General features: G+C 44.2%; 1 protein-coding gene across 4 annotated transcripts in view; it reads left to right on the top strand.

The window, feature by feature from the left end:
* The first annotated feature begins 4,287 nt into the window (after positions 1-4,287).
* The window catches only part of CHD6 (chromodomain helicase DNA binding protein 6), a 192,662-nt gene continuing 178,581 nt past the window's right edge, over positions 4,288-18,368 (top strand). For 3 of the 4 annotated variants that reach the window (XM_059407015.1, XM_059407012.1, XM_059407016.1), the window contains exon 1: positions 4,288-4,376. The gene's annotated coding sequence lies outside the window, so the exon portion shown is untranslated. Of the gene's footprint in view, positions 4,377-16,916; positions 17,001-18,368 lie in introns of all 4 variants that reach the window. The other variant, XM_059407013.1, reaches the window with a different exon arrangement.

Here is an 18,368-nt window from a genome sequence, read left to right as displayed (position 1 = left end):
CTTTCTTTCTAATACATACTTCTTCTAGGCTAATAGAGCTTTCTTAAACATAAAGTTGACAATATCACATATCTGTTTAAAATCCTTGAACAATTTCTATAGGATAGAGTGGAAACTCCTTTATGTAATGAATAAGACCTTTTGTGATCAGGCCCTTGCCTTCTCTCTAGCCTCATTTTAGCAATCTCCTTTTCACATCACGAACCATTTGCACTGTTGAGAACAGCGCCTGTTCTCCGCAGTCGCTTTGACTCAGCATATGCTATGCCATTATGAGTGGAACACTTTCTACCTGCCTGCTTGACTGGTATTCTACCTCTGATCCTTTAAGACCAGGCTGATGTATTAACTCATTTACCTCCATTCATGCTTTAAGCAATTCCTACTATGTATCATACAACACACTAGTACTTGCCTTCCAAAGCCAAATAAACAGAATCCCTGGCCTGGAGGGATATCAGATCAAATAAAGTTAGACAAGCACTGTATTAGTCAGAGTCTGCTAATGGCCATAATAAGCAATCTTCCCATTTCAGTGACTTGGCATTAAGACAGTTCACTTCTTACTCTAGGCACAGTCCATTGTGGGTAAGCACAGGGATTCTGCTCCATGCAGTCAGTCAGGGACCCAGGCTCATTCCATCGCTGCTTTTGGGGGCCTCTAAGTCCTCCACTGGATATTTTTGCATCCCTAGCAAATGAGGAAAGGAGAAGAGTTTGGATGCCCACATAGGAGGTTTTGGGGGATGCCTAGAAATGAGATATATCTATCACTTCTGACCAGATTCCATTAGCCAGAATTTAGTCACGTGGACCAATCTGATTACTGAGAAATGTGTTTTTTCTACAAGCCTAGGATGAAAATGAAATGGACTGGTGTAAATAGCCTTTTCTGTGACAGAGATATGTAAGCAAGAACAATAGAGAAGCTCACGGTCTAATGGAGGAAGCAGACAAGTTAACAGAGGCAGGAAGGCAAGAAAGAACATGGTCAGGCAGGATATAACCTGTGTTTATGGAGTTCTTACCAGAAAGTTCTAGAATTGCTGGGAGCCCTTCTGTGGCTCCCCTTCAGAGCTCCTAAGAATTGCTCTTCTAAGGCCCGCTGTACATATGGACATACTATATGGTCTGGAAAGTTGTGCATCATCACTGTCCCCTTCATAACAGACCCTCAGGGCCTCTTAGTGCCAACCATCTCTTGTCCCGGCAGCTGCTATGGTGTTCAGCTCTACACGGGCTCCATTTGACTTCATGAGCCGTATCCTGATAAATCAATGCCTCACGACCTTGCCGTAAGCCTCTTAACACTGAGTTTTGGGACACCCCAAAGCCCCACTTGGCACCTGTGCATGAACTACTGAACATGGGATGTAAGCTGGTGGATAAATTTCTTTCCTTTTCCTCTCCCATAGGCTATGCTATGCCTTATGTCATGTGACTTCTCAGAAGATAATCCCTTCTGCTGAAGCCATCAGCCACACATAGTAGAGGCCAGATGAAGAAGTAGAGGCCAGATACCATCCTGGTACTGGTTCTTTTCACTTTCCTACCTTCCTCCTTTTGCCTCTCACTTCTGCCCAGTAGAGTCAAGCTCTGTGTCGTAGTGGCTAAGACATCCCCATGGATGCACACAGCTAAAAGCCACTTAGCAGACAGCTTTTCCCCTAATGTCTACCTGCGGATCCCTGGATGCTGGAGAAGTGTTTTTCTTCCGCTTTTCTAAAGATTTATTTATTTAAGTAATCTCTACACCCAATATGGGGCTTGAACTCATGCCCCCGAGATCAAAAGCAGCCTGCTCTAATGACTGAACCAGCCAGGTACCCTGCTGCACCAGTATTTTAAGGGTCAGATTCCACTCACCCTGTTCTGTCCTGCAGACCTGACTCTATGAGGGTCAAGCTCACTGAGTTGAGTGGAGTGAGTGGAGTGGAGCCTCCAGACCTTTCCTTTGCTTGTACCTGTACCATTCACTTGTGGATCAATTTTGTACTGCTATTGATTTCTTATTTGGTAACATAACATCTGTATCTCTATGTTTGACTTCTGTGCTACAGACTTTTCTCAAGTTTAAGAACAGGAATTACCGTCTGACGAGTTTGCCTCCTTCCTGCTCCCACACCTTTCATTGCTGTCTTTTGCTTCTGTGCCTTGGCATATGTACGCTGCTCCCTCTGCCTGGAGCTCCATTCTTCCCCACCTCGTTTATGTTATTTCATCTTTTGTAAGCGAGGGACATGATTTGGTAAAGGGAGGGTCACTTGACTCCCATGTAGGACTCACCAAGTCTTCTCTGATGTAATTCAGTGCCCAGCCTCTTTCCCGAAACTAAAGTGCACAGACCTGAGCCTCATCAGCAGTCTTGATCCTATGTCAGACTGAAGGGGTTGTGGCCACTAATTTCCCTGTTCTGCCTCAGGCTCTGCAGCAGCTGGATCGGGAGGGCAAGCTTGCTGTCCCTTTGACAGCGGGGGAACAAACCTCTCTCTCCATCCTCACACCCCAACAGCTTGGCAGGACTAGAGGTCCTCAGGATCAATGTGTACATTTCCATCTTGATCCCAACTAGATTATGAGCTCCCTGAGGACAGGGATATTGTCTGCCTTTGTATCTACAACAATATCAGGAACACCGTTGGTGCTTAATAAATATATTTTATTTTTAAGGAAGGAAGAAAGAGGAGGAAGGAAAGACCACAAGGCATCTTGGCCAACCTTGAGTGAAATGAGAGAAATGTGCACAAGTGAGGTAGACAGGAGGCGGGGGGCTCTGCTATCTCTGTATTTTCAAACTGGAGAAATCTCTGGTGTTTCTGGTGTCTGCCAAGAAGTCAAGAAGTAATCCTCAGATAGGAGCTAGGGTCACAGGATGGAAACCACAGGAACACTTGGGCTTCAAAGAAACTAAAAATATCCTCTCTCTGGGGGTACAGTAAGGCTTGGCTACATCATTACAGCTACTCCTGACAGTCAAGCCGTGTTCATCTTAAATGTATCCAACAAACTGCTTTTGGAATCAACCAGGACTCAGATCATTCCTACTTGAGGTAAAATGTGCCTCTACAGTCATAATCCAGCCTTTTTTTTTTTTTTTTTTTAAAGTGGGTGTTAAGGAAACACCCTCAATAGAGGCAAGCAGGGAGGGAGGGGGCAGGTGACTATCACCACTGGGGAGGAGGCCAGTAACAGGATACTGGACCAGGCTGGTGGATAACACCCCCCTCCCTTTCTCCATATATTTTCTTTATAGAAATTTTCAGTACTGCCCCCTTGTATTTACTTATTGTCTTTCTTTCCCCTAAACATGCCTGTTCCACAAGAGCGAGGCCTTTGTCTTATTGACCGCTGTATCTCCTCTCTTACATCAATGCCTGGCATTTGGTGACTATTCAAAAATTAACTGCTAACGAACGAATTAAAGAGTAATAAACAATTAGTTGAATCTCTGCCATATGCCGGGCCCTGTCCTTGAGGATGCTGCAAGGATGGTGGGGGAGATAGGCCTGAACATAAATACACCACAGCTCGACACCTGATCTTTCGGAGGTATATCAAGGCGCCGCAGGATCCCTGGGGCTGAAAACTCCTGGGGTGTACAGGGGCCTTGGGAAGAAGCCTGTCGTGTGCCAGGAGTGCCAGGGAGCCAGGCAGAGCGGTAGGAGATGCGGCTGGAGACACAGAATGAAACTCCTTGGTTCTTTGCTTGGCTTCTCCGCATCTTTTTCTGACCTGCGGGACCCTTGCCTCTCCTCGCTTCTGTCTGCGGGACCCCGGCCCAAGCAGAATCTCTCTCTGTCGCGGGACCCCAGCCACATCCTCTCGCACCCCGGGAGACGCCAGCCCCGAATCTTCCAGCTCGCTAGCCTGCTACCTGCGAGACCTCCACCTGCCGGCTGAACCCCTCCACGCCCGCACGCACTCCGAGTCCCCGCCCCCTGCCTGCGGTCTGCGGCGTGCAGGACCCCGCCCCGCCCCCTCGGCCCGCAGGACCCCGGCCCCGCCCCGCCCCCGTGGCCCCGCCGCTCCGTCCCGGGGGGCGGGGCCGCGCGCAGCAGCGTCTCCAAGGCGGGGGGGCGCGAGGCAGGGGGCGGGGCGGCCCCGGCGCCGTCCAATCAGCGCCGCGATCACATCCATGCAAATACGAGCACAATGGAGCGAGCCCATCACTCGCCCCTGCAAGCAAGCTTGAAATGGGCTTCTGCCTGAGCGGCAGCCAGAATGACCAATGATTCTGTGTTTTGGGCTGGCGAAGCCCAATGGCGTTGCAGGGAAGGCGGGCCCGAGCTGGGTTAGGGTGTCCTTGCAGGGTGTCTGAGCTAAACTTCACCAAATAATAGCTGTTTGTATTTTGGCTGCTGCAGGAGCCATTTTAGGTAAGTTCTTCTCTTAACTTTTTATTTTCCTCCCTGGCCTCCTCTGGCCGGCCTTGTCCGCGGGTCCCTGGCCCCGCCCCGCCGGCCGGGCTGGGGTGCCCCTATGAATGGAGCCGGGATGAGGGGCTGCGGCGGCGCCGAGGCCGGGCCGGGGTCCGAGCGGGGCCGGCGGCGGGCGGCCTGGCGGAGGGCAGGCGGCGGCCTGAGGCCTGAGGAGAGGAGCCGGCCTCCGCCGCGCCCCGCTCCTGCTCGCGCTCAGGCCGCGCTCGGGCCGGGCGGCCGTCCTTGGGAGTGCGCCGCTGCGGGCCGCGCGGAGGGGCGGGGGTCCGGGCAGCCCCCGGCCCCTGGCCTGGCGGGTAGGGGCGGGGCGTGCGGAGGCTCCCCCCTGGGGCGGGCCGTAGAGGGACCCCTCGGGCGGGCTGGGTGGTGCGGCGCGCGCGGCGGGGGTGACCGCTATTCTGCCGCCGCCCCCGCGGAGAAGTTGCTTTATTGGCGTCCTGCGTCTGTTTGCAGGGGTGGAGGAGGGTGGGCTGGTGCCAGGCTGCTGCTCCGGGAGGGGGCGGGGGCCCCGGCGCGTCCTCGGAGCGCGCTCCCCCTCCGCCCCCTTCTTACGCACTAGCGCGCACTCGCCCCGAAAATTGGAACCCCGGAGGTGTCCAGCAGCCCCGCAGCCAAGTTTTGTGCATTATTAGATTGCATGCTTGAGTTTAAAAAAAAAAAAAAAAAAGAATCATCTGTCCCCTTTAGGGTATTTATTTTCTTCGCTGTTGAGAAGTAACGGGAGCCTTTTGCTCCCAAATTTCCAGGGACACGCTTGTCAGATGTGCAGACGGTTGGCAGCTACTTGGTTTTTAAAAAGACGCTATTAGGAAATCCCCTCACTAGTGAGATAATTGAAATTTGAGTTTGTTTGCAGCTTCAGTTTTATTTGATCCAATTAAAAATACATAAGCAGGCACTTATATTTGTGTACATAAAGTATTCCTCGTTCCAGTTATGACTGATGTGACTGTAGTTTCGGTAGTGTGGGATCTAATAAGGCAATATAATTCAATTTTCGACTTGTAGGCCCGTGTTCTCCAAATTAGGGTTTATGGACCATTAGTAATCTGGCCAAGGCTTCTAGTGAATCCTTGGCATCTCCAGGCGTCTCTGGAGCTGTTGTATGTTCCTTATTCCCCAACCCTTCAAAACTGCTCATTCTGATGTAACAGTTCCATGAACAGAGAAGGTAGACATTGAAAAAAAAATTTTTTAAATTAATTTTTAGAGTGTCTGCAGTGTTGCTGGAGATTCAGTTACTGTTTTTCAAATGGCATACTGGAATGCAGTCCTGTTGAGGCCCCCAGTTTTGACATACCTTATGGGGATGTGCTTGTGGTACTTAGAAAAGTCCTCAAAGGGACCTCAGCACTGCTCCCAAGGCTAACTGCGAGCTGCCTTCCTTTCTGGAGATCTGTTGTCACTGGCTGTGCACTATACAGTAGTTTGTTGGTAGCATAAATTGGTAGATTCCATTGGCAACCTCAGGGATATAGTTTTTGTGAACTTTGTGGCTCTTTGGCAGGACAGAGCAAGTTTGAGATCTATGTATGAAAAAATGATTAGGCACGAATCTTCAAGTACCATGGTTTATGCCAGCCTGAACAGGTGGTTTCATATAAGCAATGCGTGACTGTAACCAAAGGCCTGGGAAAATGGGGAGTGGTAAATGATTAATTTTGGGCTTCTTTCTTCCCAGGGCAGATCTAAATAAATTGTGACGGATTATTTAAACTTTCTTCATTCATGGGCTACTTACTACTAAAAGCTAACCTTTATAATTTTTTTTTCCTTTTTGCTAACTTTGGAGTCTCCTTTATAGCAACCAGAATATGATACTGTTTTTGCTGCAGTCTGGCCGTGGGCAAAATAAATCTAGATCTCTTGTGAAATTATTTGTGTCTCGAAGTGCTATGACAGTCTGCCTGGAATTACATCGGTTATTTCTTTGCTTTTTTTTTTTTTTTTTTTTACATTTAGCTTTTCTGTTGTTACAGTGTGTGATCACTTTTACCATGGTTTTTAATACTCTGTCCTTATCATTATCATTATTTTTATAATTTATAATTTATTGATATGGTTGGAAATTCTCTAAGCTCATCGGTATATTCATGCCAACCACACAAGAAGTTGAAAGACCAGTTTGGAGTGAAATGGGAGAGCCACAAGTAACACTTGCTGTATTTCTGGATGGTCCTTCGGCAGTTAGTTTTTTTTTTTTTTTTATTGATTTACTATTCTTACAACATTTCCAATGCCAAAGATCTCAAGTAGAATCATATCTCTTTAGAAACCAAATCTCATTTGTTATTTTTTTGCCATTACGTTACAGAAAACTTACCAGAAACAGCAGACATTTGGGCCCCTGCGTCTTAGAGATCTCTTTGATTTATAGAAGTTTCAGACAAGTTTTTCGGTTTTCTTGGAAGCATGGCTTTACCTCAAGCAGAGATCATGGTTATGTCTTCCATTCTTAAACAATGAGGAAAAAGCCTTCCACACTCTCAGGCTTGATTCTCACTGTAGGGACCTATGTTTTTCAGTTTTCACAGATGGACTCTGTATTGGTAATGGCCAAGTGGAGACAAACATGTTCTCAATCCTTGTGAACAGGTTAGAGGATTCAAGGATTCTGCCTGCAAAAATATTTTTGGTATGTGACAGTGACTGTATCTAAATCAACTGAGGAGACTATGTTTTCACTCCCTGCCATCTAGTTTGGCGCCCCACCCCCAGGATAACAAGGTTAGAGATAGTTTATTTCTTTTTTTTTAAGATTTTATTTATTTATTTGAGAGAGAGTACAGGGGGAGAGTAAGAGGAAGAAACAAGACTCCCTGTTGAGCAGGAAGCCCAGTGTGGGGCTTGATCCCAGGACCCTGAGATCATGACCTGAGCTGAAGGCAGAGGCTTAACCAACTGAGCCATGCAGATGCCCCGAAATAGTATTATTTTTAATAAATATTTGGCGGTTCACTTTATACTTCCCTTCTTCATAAAGAGCTTTAGTTTAATTCAGGTGAAAAGCTGCAGTGAATTCCATGGGACTGCCTGCATTCTCCTGTAGCAGGTTATTATATTGAAAACTCTTTGATACATAAAATAATAGCTAGGGTTTAGATCTCTATTTCCAAGAAAACAGGTTTGGGTTTTTTTTTTGTTTTTTTTTTTTTTTCCCCCTTCTCCTCCCAATAGAATGTGGCATACTTGTGAGACAAGCAAAAAGCTGAATAAATACCTGGTGTGTGTCCAGCACTCAGCCAGGCACTGGGGCTGCGGAGATGCACAAACGTCTCCCATTATCATGGTCACTCCAGGAGGCTGGACTGAAGCTCAGAGAGGTGAGGTGGCTTATTTAAGGCTATTAAAGCTAGTGAATGTTGAAGCCAGAATTTGAACCCAGATCAGCTGGATTTAAATATTCTTTTCATCTACTGCCCTCTCAAGATTGCTTTAAAAGCTGGAGTGTGCTGTCATGTTTAGTGGTATGGGGTTAAGTTCACTGACAGAAGTTGTTCTACACACTCATCTATTTTTACTTCCTCATTTCAAGAGTTTGTCACTGAAGAGGCAAATTAGGATACAGTAAGGGCACCCTTAACCTCCCCCCCTTGCCTCACTAGTCTAGGAGAGGTCCTTGTAGGGCACTTAAGAGTTCAGCCTAGCCTGGTACTAATAGCCATAAAGTGCAGAAGGAGAATGCAGTCACTTTTTCCTTGCCAAAATGTTCTTTTCTTTAGTTCATTTTGTGGAGGCGTTGATACCCTCTTGAGAAATTCTGTTATTTCCATAAAAGTCCTGAAGGTAGTAAAATGGAGTTATTTTAAAATATCCATCCCCGTTCCCATTTCTGAACTAAATTATTTGCATAAAATCCAGAGAAAAATGTTTTCTTTTTGCTTGTAGTACCTGCATTCGTTGGTTTTTATCATTTGTAATAGTGATTCTTTACATCCGCCTACACTTAATTCTTTTTTGTCATTTCCCATCATTGAGACCTTTAGAATCTATAGTTCCTATTCTGAAGAGTCCTTTTTTTTAAGTTGATGAACTTTTTTTCTTTATTGTCATAATGGAGGACTTAAAATTTTTTTAGCAAGGGAGAAAATCTGATATTTTAATAGATTTCTGTGGCACTTTTATTCACTGGCTGTTTCAGAAGACTTAACCTCCTAAGACAGTATTTGAAAATTTGAGGAAAACTAGGAAGTAGAATTTTAAGATAACTTAAGGACACAAATCAAAATGTAAGTTGGGTTTGAGTTTTCTAAAAAAGTAAAAGGAGATCTCTATTTTTCTACTCCTTTAATAGTTAAAGATTCTTGTAGGAAGTATCCCTGATCTAATTTTATGGACCAAATATTTTGTCAGTAAATTTAAAATATGTTTTGAAATTTCTTGTACATTATGTGACCAAGGTGTTTTACTTTTGGAATCTCTATACTTTTTTTTTACAAAAGATTTACTTGAGAGAGAGCACACATGCGGTGGGGTGGAGGGCTTAGGGCACGAGAGGGAGAGAATCCCAAGCAGACTCCCTGCTGAGCAGAGAGCCCAGTGTAGCTCCATCTCACAACCCTGAAATCTGTACCCTGAGCTGAAATCAAGAGTCATTCGCTCAATCAACTGAGCCACCCAGGTGCCCCTGGAATCTCTATACTTTTTGTTCTTTAAAATTTCATTTATTTATTTATTTTTTAAAAGATTTTATTTATTTATTTTATATAGAGAGAGGGAGCACAAGCAAGGGGAGCAGGGGAGTGGGAGAGGGAAAAGCAGGCTTCCTGCTGAGCAGGAACCCCGACAAGGGCTCAGTCCCAGGACCCTAGGATCATGACCTGAAATGAAGGCAGACACTTAACCGACTGAGCCACCCAGGCACCCCTCTATACTTTTTAATTGTAAGATTGTCTTTATATAGAAGGTCAGGCTTCAGGTAGGAGGTCTAACTACTGTGGTAATCTTGGCCTTTGGTTCCTACCTATTTAGGTCGAGGCTTTTTATCCTGGGATTCATGGACCCTTAGGTCTGGTCTGTCTGTGAACTCCACAAAATAGCATAGAAAATTTTGTTGGTGCGCTTTGATCAGACGTGAGTCCATTCTTCTTGTGATTCTCAAAGGGATCTCTGACTCCCACCCCCCTTCCCTCTGCCTTCTCCTCCCCCATCATTTATTCCCATCCACACACAAAAACAATATTGAAGATCATGGATTTAGGTTGTTTCAGAAATAGTTGTTTTGTTAGGAGCAAAATCTTTTCCAGGAGGCTGACTTTGTTGGGCCTTTAGGAGGTTCTGTGGTGTCCGTCTGGTGAAGCCCTTGGGTATCACTCCAGGCAGCATCTGGGCAAAGGGTTATCCCGAGTTCTTCCCTACCTTATCTTTACACTTGGGAAGCTGTTACATACCCTTGATCGTGCACACTGGTAAAAGAGTAAGGGTTGGAGCAGGAGCCATGAGGGCAAATGCAAAACAGTGTTAGCGGGTCCTGGGCCTCTCTGCCTCAACCATCTGCCTCTGCAGATGGGACTGGAGGGGTGGCCATGGCAAACTCTCCTGACATTTTCTTGCTTTGAATACTTCTTAATCATTCTGTTACTGCTTCATTCAATATGTTAGGAGGAAAAGGGTTTTCCCCCTTACATTGTAAGAGGAACAATTAAAAAATCCCCCCATTTTTATAGTCCCCAGACTTCGTATGTGATTCCTTCTGACTTTTCTGTTAAGGTTAATTTCAGGTTGAATTTTTCTTAATGTCTGTTTGAGCTTGTGAGCTTATTTTACAGATAACATGGGTATATGTCGAGTTCTGTTAAACCAGATGTTACCGTAGGAGAAAGAATCAAGTGTTAAAATTCTCAGAGCCTTGTTTTATAATTTGCTTAAGTAAAAGTCAAGTAAATTGGTAAAACAAAATTTTAGAGTGACAAGAAAATTCCAGAAGTAGTCTCTAGGAAGTGGCCAAAGAGAAATCCTGGAAATTTTCTCATAGAAGTTCGTTTGTTGGGCCAGACCAGAAGTTGACTAGAAGAAAAATCCATTTTTTTGGTTTGATATGTCATTGGAGGAAAGCACCTTAAGCGTGAGGCAGTTTGGGGAAGGGCATTGACTCCTGTGAAGGGATTCTGTTTGGTTTGTTCCTTCCCTAAGTGCATATGAGCAAAGAAGTGTGCTGGAATTATTTACTTTGGGTTCAAGGAAGCCAACAGTAGTCTAAGAAATTCTTTGAAAGATTATGTCCAGTGAGCCAGTGCAGATCATAGATTTTATTTACTGAAAGAAATTTTTTTTTTTTAAAGATTTTATTTATGTATTTGACAGACAGAGATCACAGGTAGGCAGAGAGGCAGGCAGAGAGAGAGGAGGAAGCAGGCTCTCCGCGGAGCAGGGAGCCTGATGTGGGACTCTATCCCAAGACTCTGGGATCATGACCCAAGCCAAAGGCAGAGGCTTTAACCCACTGAGCCACCCAGGCGCCCCTACTGAAAGAAATTTTTATATAATTTAACACAAAGATGTTATCAATGTTCATTTGTATATTTTGGTCTAACAACTCTTACGAAGTTAGCAGTCTAAATTCAACTGTAGCTTAGCCTGAAGAAGTCAGGACACCCTCCTTTTTGACCATGTGGCAGAGTCAGAGATAATTGTTAAAATGTGAAATAAGCTTTTCTAGATCAAGGCTACTCATAATCTGCAGATCTGTGCAGGTCTGTGGACTATTAACTGTCTGATGAGGTAAGTAGAGCACTTGAAACATGTAGCTGTTTTTAGAGCATTTTTTATAAAATTGATTTGTCTGTTGAGTCTATTAAGACATGTAAGTTTATAGTATAGTCTTTCTTTTAAAAAAAACTTTTCCTCATGGTAATTTATTTTTCTGGTATTTTATAAAAGTATTAGTCCACGATGGATTGAGAAATAACAAAAAGTTGTGTTTTTGTTTTTGTAATCTCTTCACCCACTGTGGGGCTCAAACCTACAACTCCAAGATGAAGAGTTGCACACTTGGGGCCCCTGAGTGACTAGGTTAAGCCTCTGCCTTCTGCTCTGTTCATGGTCCTGGAGTCCCCACACTGGGCTCCCTACTCCGCGGGGAGTCTGCTTCTCCCTCTCCTTCTCCCTCTGCCTCCACCCCCACCCCCATTCATGTTCTCTCTCTTCCTTGCTTACACATTCTCTTTGTCTTTCTCAAATAAATAAATAAGATCTGGGAGAAGAAAAACACAAGAGTTCCATGCTTTGCTGACAGAGCCAGCCAGGCACCCCTCAAAAGTAGTTCTTAACCCTCAGCAGCACTACTTAAGGGGATAGGTAACATCACATTATCTTGCAGCTTGTTTAGAAATGAACATTTTGAGGCCCCATTCCAGACTGATCTGAAATAAATGACCTGGGGTGGAGACCCAGTAATCTTGTTTAGCAAGCGATACTGATGATTTTTATGCACATTTAAATTTAAGAAACGTTGTTCTAGATCAGCGCTGTTCAGTAGAAATTTATGCTATGATGAAAAATGTCTTATGTGCAGAACCTACTAGTCAGTCACACATGTGGCTTTTGAGCCCTTAAAAGGTGGTTGATATGACTGAGGAACAGAATTTTAAATTTTATTTAATTTTAGTTCATTTAAATTTAGTCACATAGTGGCATGGGCATTTGACACCACGGGTCTAGATACTTCGGGGTCCCCCTTTCAGGGTGGGGGCAGCAAAAGTGGATTTTTCTTCCTTTCACTTAGAAAATACAGGATAGGACAATACTGTCCTATAGCTTTAAATCAGACTGAGCAAATCATAGAATAAAAGTTGGCACTTATTTGCCCATTTATATTTACCTCTTTTTACCTAGAAGTTGATTTGATGTTAAGAAAATAGTAGGGTCAGAAAATAAGTTTAGATCTGTGTCACAGAAGGTTTTGCAAACAGCAAGGTAGCTGTTTTAGTGAGGCCTTGTGACCCTTCATGGCTGTGACTAACTTGCATGATGTCTTGATGTTGTCTTTTCTGTAAATATTGAAGCTTTTAAGTGCAATACTGCAGTTTTCCAGTCCTCAGTAGAAAGCACTGATCATTGGGAGTTCTCATCACTTTGGACTGGTTAATAGAGGTTTTTCCTATGTAAAGTATTGTTGCTTTATCACCTTACTTAGAGGACGGTTTTTGCATTCTATAAAGGTAATCTTCGTTTTCAATAATATTCACCAAACCTCCCTTGAAAAATTGAGCCATGTCTTCTGTCCTCTTCCAATATATTTAAAAACTGATTTGTTAAAAGGATTTCTTTTACTCATTTAGGGTTGTATATGCTTCCCTGTCTCCGTCCCCATCTACTTGTACTTCATATTTAAACTCCCCAAAATCAAGGATAGCATTGACTCTAATATATCCATCAGTGTCCATGGCAGGACTGGAGATTATTTTGTGATTGACAGGTAGCAGGAAGCATAGCATAGCATGCTGTCCAGACACAGTGAGTCTTTTCTAATTGTACCATAATTTTATTAAATATATTTGCCAGGTTTTAGGTTTTCTGGCAGGAGATTTCATATAGGCAGTGACTCTTGAAGCAGGAGAGACAGTGGGGGTGTCCCAAATTGTTTACACCCTCATAGTAGGTTCCTTAAAGATCATGGTTAGGGCTGCAGGAATAGCAAAATTTTTAATGTAGCAGTGTTTTTCAGCTTTGTTTATGGCATGAATTAAGGTATTGTCTTCCATTGGTGTTCTTGAAAAACCAGCACTATTTTAAGTGAATAAGTCAAAGAGAGATAATTGCCATATGGTTTCACTTATTTGTGGAACATAAGGAATGACATGGAGGACATTAGGAGAAGGAAGGGAAATCCGAGGGGGAGATGAACCATGAGAGACTGGACTCTGGAAATCAAACTGAGGGTTTTAGAGGGGAGGGGCTGGGGGGGCAGTTTAGCCTGGTGATGGTCATTAAGGAGGGCACGCACTGCATGGAGCACTGGGTGTTACACGCAAACAATGAATCATAGAACACGACATCAAAAACTAATGATGTACTGTATGGTGACTAACATAACATAATTAAAAAAAAAAAAAGCCAGCACCATTTTCCATTTTGCTGTAGGGACAATCTTAGTTCTCAGAGTGAGTAAAGATGTCTTGGCAGGTTGTCCTGGCAGGAGTTTCTGTTTGCTGAAAAGGACACGGTATGGCTGATCTGGGGGCCTAACATTTTGTAACATGTTGCTTTGGGCTCTTTTGTTTGACTTTGTCCAAAGAGTTTCAAGTTCTTGACCTCTAGACATACATTTGGATTACTGCTTTGGAGTCTTTTTATTTATTTATTTATTTAGAGAGATTGTGCACACGCTTGGGGTGGGGAGGGTGTGGGGAAGACAAGCAGAGAGAAAATCTCAAGATCTCAAGCAGACTCCACCCCCAATGCAAAGCCGGACATGGGGCTCAGTCTCAGGACCCTGAGATCATGACTTGAGTCGAAAGCGAGAGTTGGACGTTTAACCGACTGAACCACCCAGGCGCCCCTGCTTTGGAGTCTTAAGGAGTTGAAAAACCTAGTGTGTTGGCACTGAAATCTCATAGTTGACAGATACCAAGTTTAAAATGTTTGTCGGTTCCTTCAAGTTTGTTCCCATCACTGTCACTAGGTCCCAGAGCTGGGTCTGGAATGTTGTTTGAAATGTCACTAAAAGAGGGCACCTGGGTGGCCCAGTTGGTTAAGCAACTGCCTTCAACTCGGATCATGATCCTGGAGTCCCAGGATCAAGTCCCACATCAGGCCCTCTGCTCATCAGGGAGCCGGCTTCTCCCTCTGTCCCTTGCCCCTTTCATGCTCGCTCTCTCTCTCTCTCTCTCTCTCTCTCTCAAATAAATAACATCTTAAAGAAAGAAAGAAAGAAATGTTACTAAAAGACTATTTCATAAGCCATGTCCAAATAGCAGTCTTCTTACTTACACAGAGTAGTCCTACTCTGTCCGGCCTTCTCCGCTCTCATGGGGCATTCCATGCTGGCAGGGCTCTCCCTGGGTACCGACTTGCCCTGTGTTGTGTTGAACTCAGCCTTCTTGCTGCTGTTATAGCTGTGGTTATGGCCGTTACCTTCTAGTTGAAGCTTGAAGCATTGTCAGGGCTTACATAATTCAGCATCTCAGCTAGATTCTTCCAAACCAGAGCATCTTTCTGGCTTCTCAGAACTGAGGAAGAGTAGTATTGGAAGTCCAATTTCGTCATCTTATGGATGATTGAATGGATATCTAGTCGTGTAAATATTTTGTGAGACCATAGAGCTGGTCTAGGGCCAAATTTGGCTTAGAATTCAGTTCTCATTTTACTAAGCAGGTCTCTCCCTGATCGATGGTTAAGGTCCTAAAAAGCCCCGTGGGAGAATTTCCTTAAGAATTTACAGGAATAATATGGGGAAGTTGTGTTCTGAGATTAGAAGTGAATTTGGGAAAGGCTGAATAATGTTTTTTAATGTTCTAAGAATAAAGGTATCAATGAAATTTTACATGTCTTAAATGAATAAGGGTGAGTAGTACTATTTTGGTAACTCTTGTTTACTATGTCTTGTTTACTAGAAACATTTTGGCGTGTGCCTCCCTTCTATATCTTGGTAAAAGGCTTGTGGTACTATTCTGGTAACTCCTGTTTACTATTTTTTGCTTACTAGAAACTTTTTGGCATCTCTCTCCATGATAGCATTGTGAAATCCTTTGTAAATTTACCTTGGGTTATTGCAAATAACCTGGACTTTTTTCCCCCACATCTGCGTGCTCGTTTAGCTTTTCAGTAACTTGGGGTTGGTAGAACAGGTTTCTTCCCAGACCCCCCAGTTACTGGGATCATAGTAGCAGCTGTCAGTCATTGAGCGCTGACTGCGTGACAGGTATGGTGCAGGTCTTTTTCGTGGTGCGGTGGTTGTTAGAGCTGCTCACTGATAATCTTTTTTTCTTCTTCTTCTGCATATATGGTAGGGTAGCACTTCTCCATGCTTGAAGTTGAGCATGGCTGTGTGACTCGCTTTGGATATTGAAATTTGAGTGCAAGTGATGTGAGACACTTCTAGGCAAATATCTCTTTTTTTCTGAAAGGAATCTGAAGTGGTTATATAATGTAAGCAGGAAGCCTATGCTTTAAACCACTGAGTTTTTTAAATGGAGTTTTAACTGTAGCTTAAACCAGCCCATCCTGATGAGTATAAGTATACCTGGATTCTCCTCATTGATCCTCAAGGCTAAATGCTGACAGTAGCCCATTTTGCAGTTGAGGAAATGGAGGCAGAGGAATTCTATTTACTTGTCTAGCAGAACTGGTAGCCCCAGCACTTTGAGCCCTACTTTTTTTTTCCTTCTTTCTTTCCTTCTCCCCCAATGCCCAGCACCCAAAGATTTACTTATCTATTTGAGAGAGGAAGGGAGAACATGTGAGCGGGGCAGGAGTCAGGGAGAGAGGGAGAGAATCCTCAAGCAGACTCCCCTGTAAGCGTGGAGCTGGACGTCCTGACTGAGATCAAAACCTGGCCTGATATCAAGAGTCAGATGCATAGCTGCCTGAGCCACCCCGGTGGCCCGAGCTCTGCATTCTTTTTTTTTTTTTTTTTTAAGATTTTATTTATGCACTTGACAGAGAGAGATCACAAGTAGGCAGAGAGAGAGAGGAGGAAGCAGGCTCCCCACTGAGCAGAGAGCCCGATGTGGGACTCGATCCCAAGACCCCGAGACCATGACCCGAGCCGAAGGCAGTGGCCCAACCCACTGAGCCACCCAGGTGCCCCCGAGCTCTGCATTCTTAAGCACTTCGTAAGTTTGCTGCCATTCTGTATGCTGTACCAACTCCATACCCGTAATTTCATGCCAGAGCTTCTATTTACTTCTCTGTTCAGCCCTTTCTCCCGAGGCTCCTGAAGTTCCAGGTCCGAGGGTCTCTTCCCAGCATTTATCTTTTCCAGTGTTGTACTGCAGAAACCTCCATTCCTTTTCTGTCATCTCTTACCTGCTTTACTGCCTTCTGGAATTCCGCCTTTCCTGTGACGGGGATCGTTCCTTGCCTTAGATATCCTTGCATCTCTAACATTTTTACAGTACGTTCTCCACGGGCCACATTCGGCTACATGAGTAGGAGGCTGCCCAGCAATCACAAGGCTTTCCTGCACAGTAGTTAAGGGCATGGCTTTGCAGCCAGACCACCAGTTTGAGTCCTGGAGCTGCCACTTACTGGCTGTGCGAACCTCCCTATTCTTCAGTTTCCTCATGTGTGCAGTGGAGGTTATAATAATACCTATCTCATATAGTCCATTTGAGGATTAAGTTAATTTATGTAAAGCCTTGGAATAATGCCTGGCACATTGTAAGCATGGTCTGTGTTGGATATGATGATTTGAAAGAATCAGGCATTCACAGGGCCAAGATGTGTGGAGAGAAATCATTACTGATCTTGGTCTTTCTGATATTAATATTTTAAAGGCTTAATACCACACTTAATTTAATTTTTCCTTTTATTTAACAGGGATTGCTGAGCAACTCTATACAGGCTCCTCTTCTCTGGGGGGAAAATGACCTAGAGCTTACCCTCAAAGAATTTATAGGGGAGGTAAGATATATGTAAATACCTGTATACAGATAATTGTGCTGTTGCCAGGTAGTCCCTAAAAAGTGTTCTTTGGGAGTTCAGACAAGGGGGAGGAAGGATATCGGAGAAGGCTTTGAGTCAGGGCATTTATTCGTTTTGGAAGGGTAGACAGGCTTCAGATGTGGAGACGGGGTGTGGCAGGGAGGAAGCCTCCAGGTGAAAGGAAACATTAGATCAGAGGCCTATAATAAACATGTTCGTTCATCCACTGGGCAAATACTTAGTGAACATTTACTGTGTGCTCGGTATTGATGTAAGCCTGGGGGGATGCCGCAGTAAACAAAAGTTCCTGCTCTTACAAAAGGTGCTGTGTTACAATATATGAATATACAGAGCCATAGTGTATCAGGAGAGTATGTGACATACAGATTTATATAACTAAGAACAATATGATGATTCATTTCTAGCGTTTTTCTTAGGGTATCTTTTGAAGAAACCCAAAGCCAAGCTAAGTGGCTTTTTCATGTGCACCGAGCCATATCTTTGCTATTTTCTGTGTTCATAGTTCTCTGTTCTTTGTTCTTGGCCTGTCAAGATATTTTCCTTCCTTTGAGACTTGAGTTCAAGTCCCACTGTCTTCATGAGGCTCTCCCATCTGTATCTGCTGGAAGCACCCTCTTTCCTTTCTGCACTTGTCAAGTCAGTTTTGGCCTATGTGACTCATTTAGCATTTCCTTTTTTTTTTTTTTTTTAAGGTTTTATTTATTTATTTGACAGAGGACACAAGCAAAGGGAGTGGGAGAAGGAGAAGTAAGGGAGCCCACTGCTATGCTCAGTCCCAGGACCTTGGGTTCACGACCTGAGCCAAAAGCAGATACTTAACTGACTGAGCCCACCCAAGCGCCCCTGGTATTTCTTATTTAGCTGCCTTTGTCTTTTCTCATATTGTTCGTCATTATTCCACAAAGCATGTGATGCCCATTTATTTAGTAAACAAATTATCAGGCTTTCAGTTTGTTTCAGCCATGGCCGGGCACTGGGAACTTGAAGATAAATGCACATGGTCTGTGCCCTTGAGGAATGCACAGTCTGTTAGAAGGAGAGAAATGTAAGCTGCTACTACAGACATCAGGATAAATGTCAAGTTAGAGCTGTGTCCGGAGTTTGGTTGGAATGCAAGAAGAGGGAGCGACCATCTACTCAGGGGAGTTAAGAGTTTTGAAAGGAAGAAACGTCCCCGTTGGTTCCTGAAAGTTGATTTGGAATTTAATAGCCAGAGATGGGCATTGGTATCTGTGAGTTCGGAGAACCTTTTGTGTGGGACTTGCCCTGCACGGGGATGGCGGGCAGGTGGTAAGTTCATTTAGGGCTGAAGTATAGTGTAGGGAT

This window comes from Mustela nigripes, chromosome 7 (genome assembly GCF_022355385.1).
Source record: "Mustela nigripes isolate SB6536 chromosome 7, MUSNIG.SB6536, whole genome shotgun sequence".
NCBI lineage: Eukaryota > Metazoa > Chordata > Mammalia > Carnivora > Mustelidae > Mustela > Mustela nigripes.
Note: the sequence above shows the minus strand (reverse complement) of the source record. Positions and strands in the feature narration are given on the sequence as shown.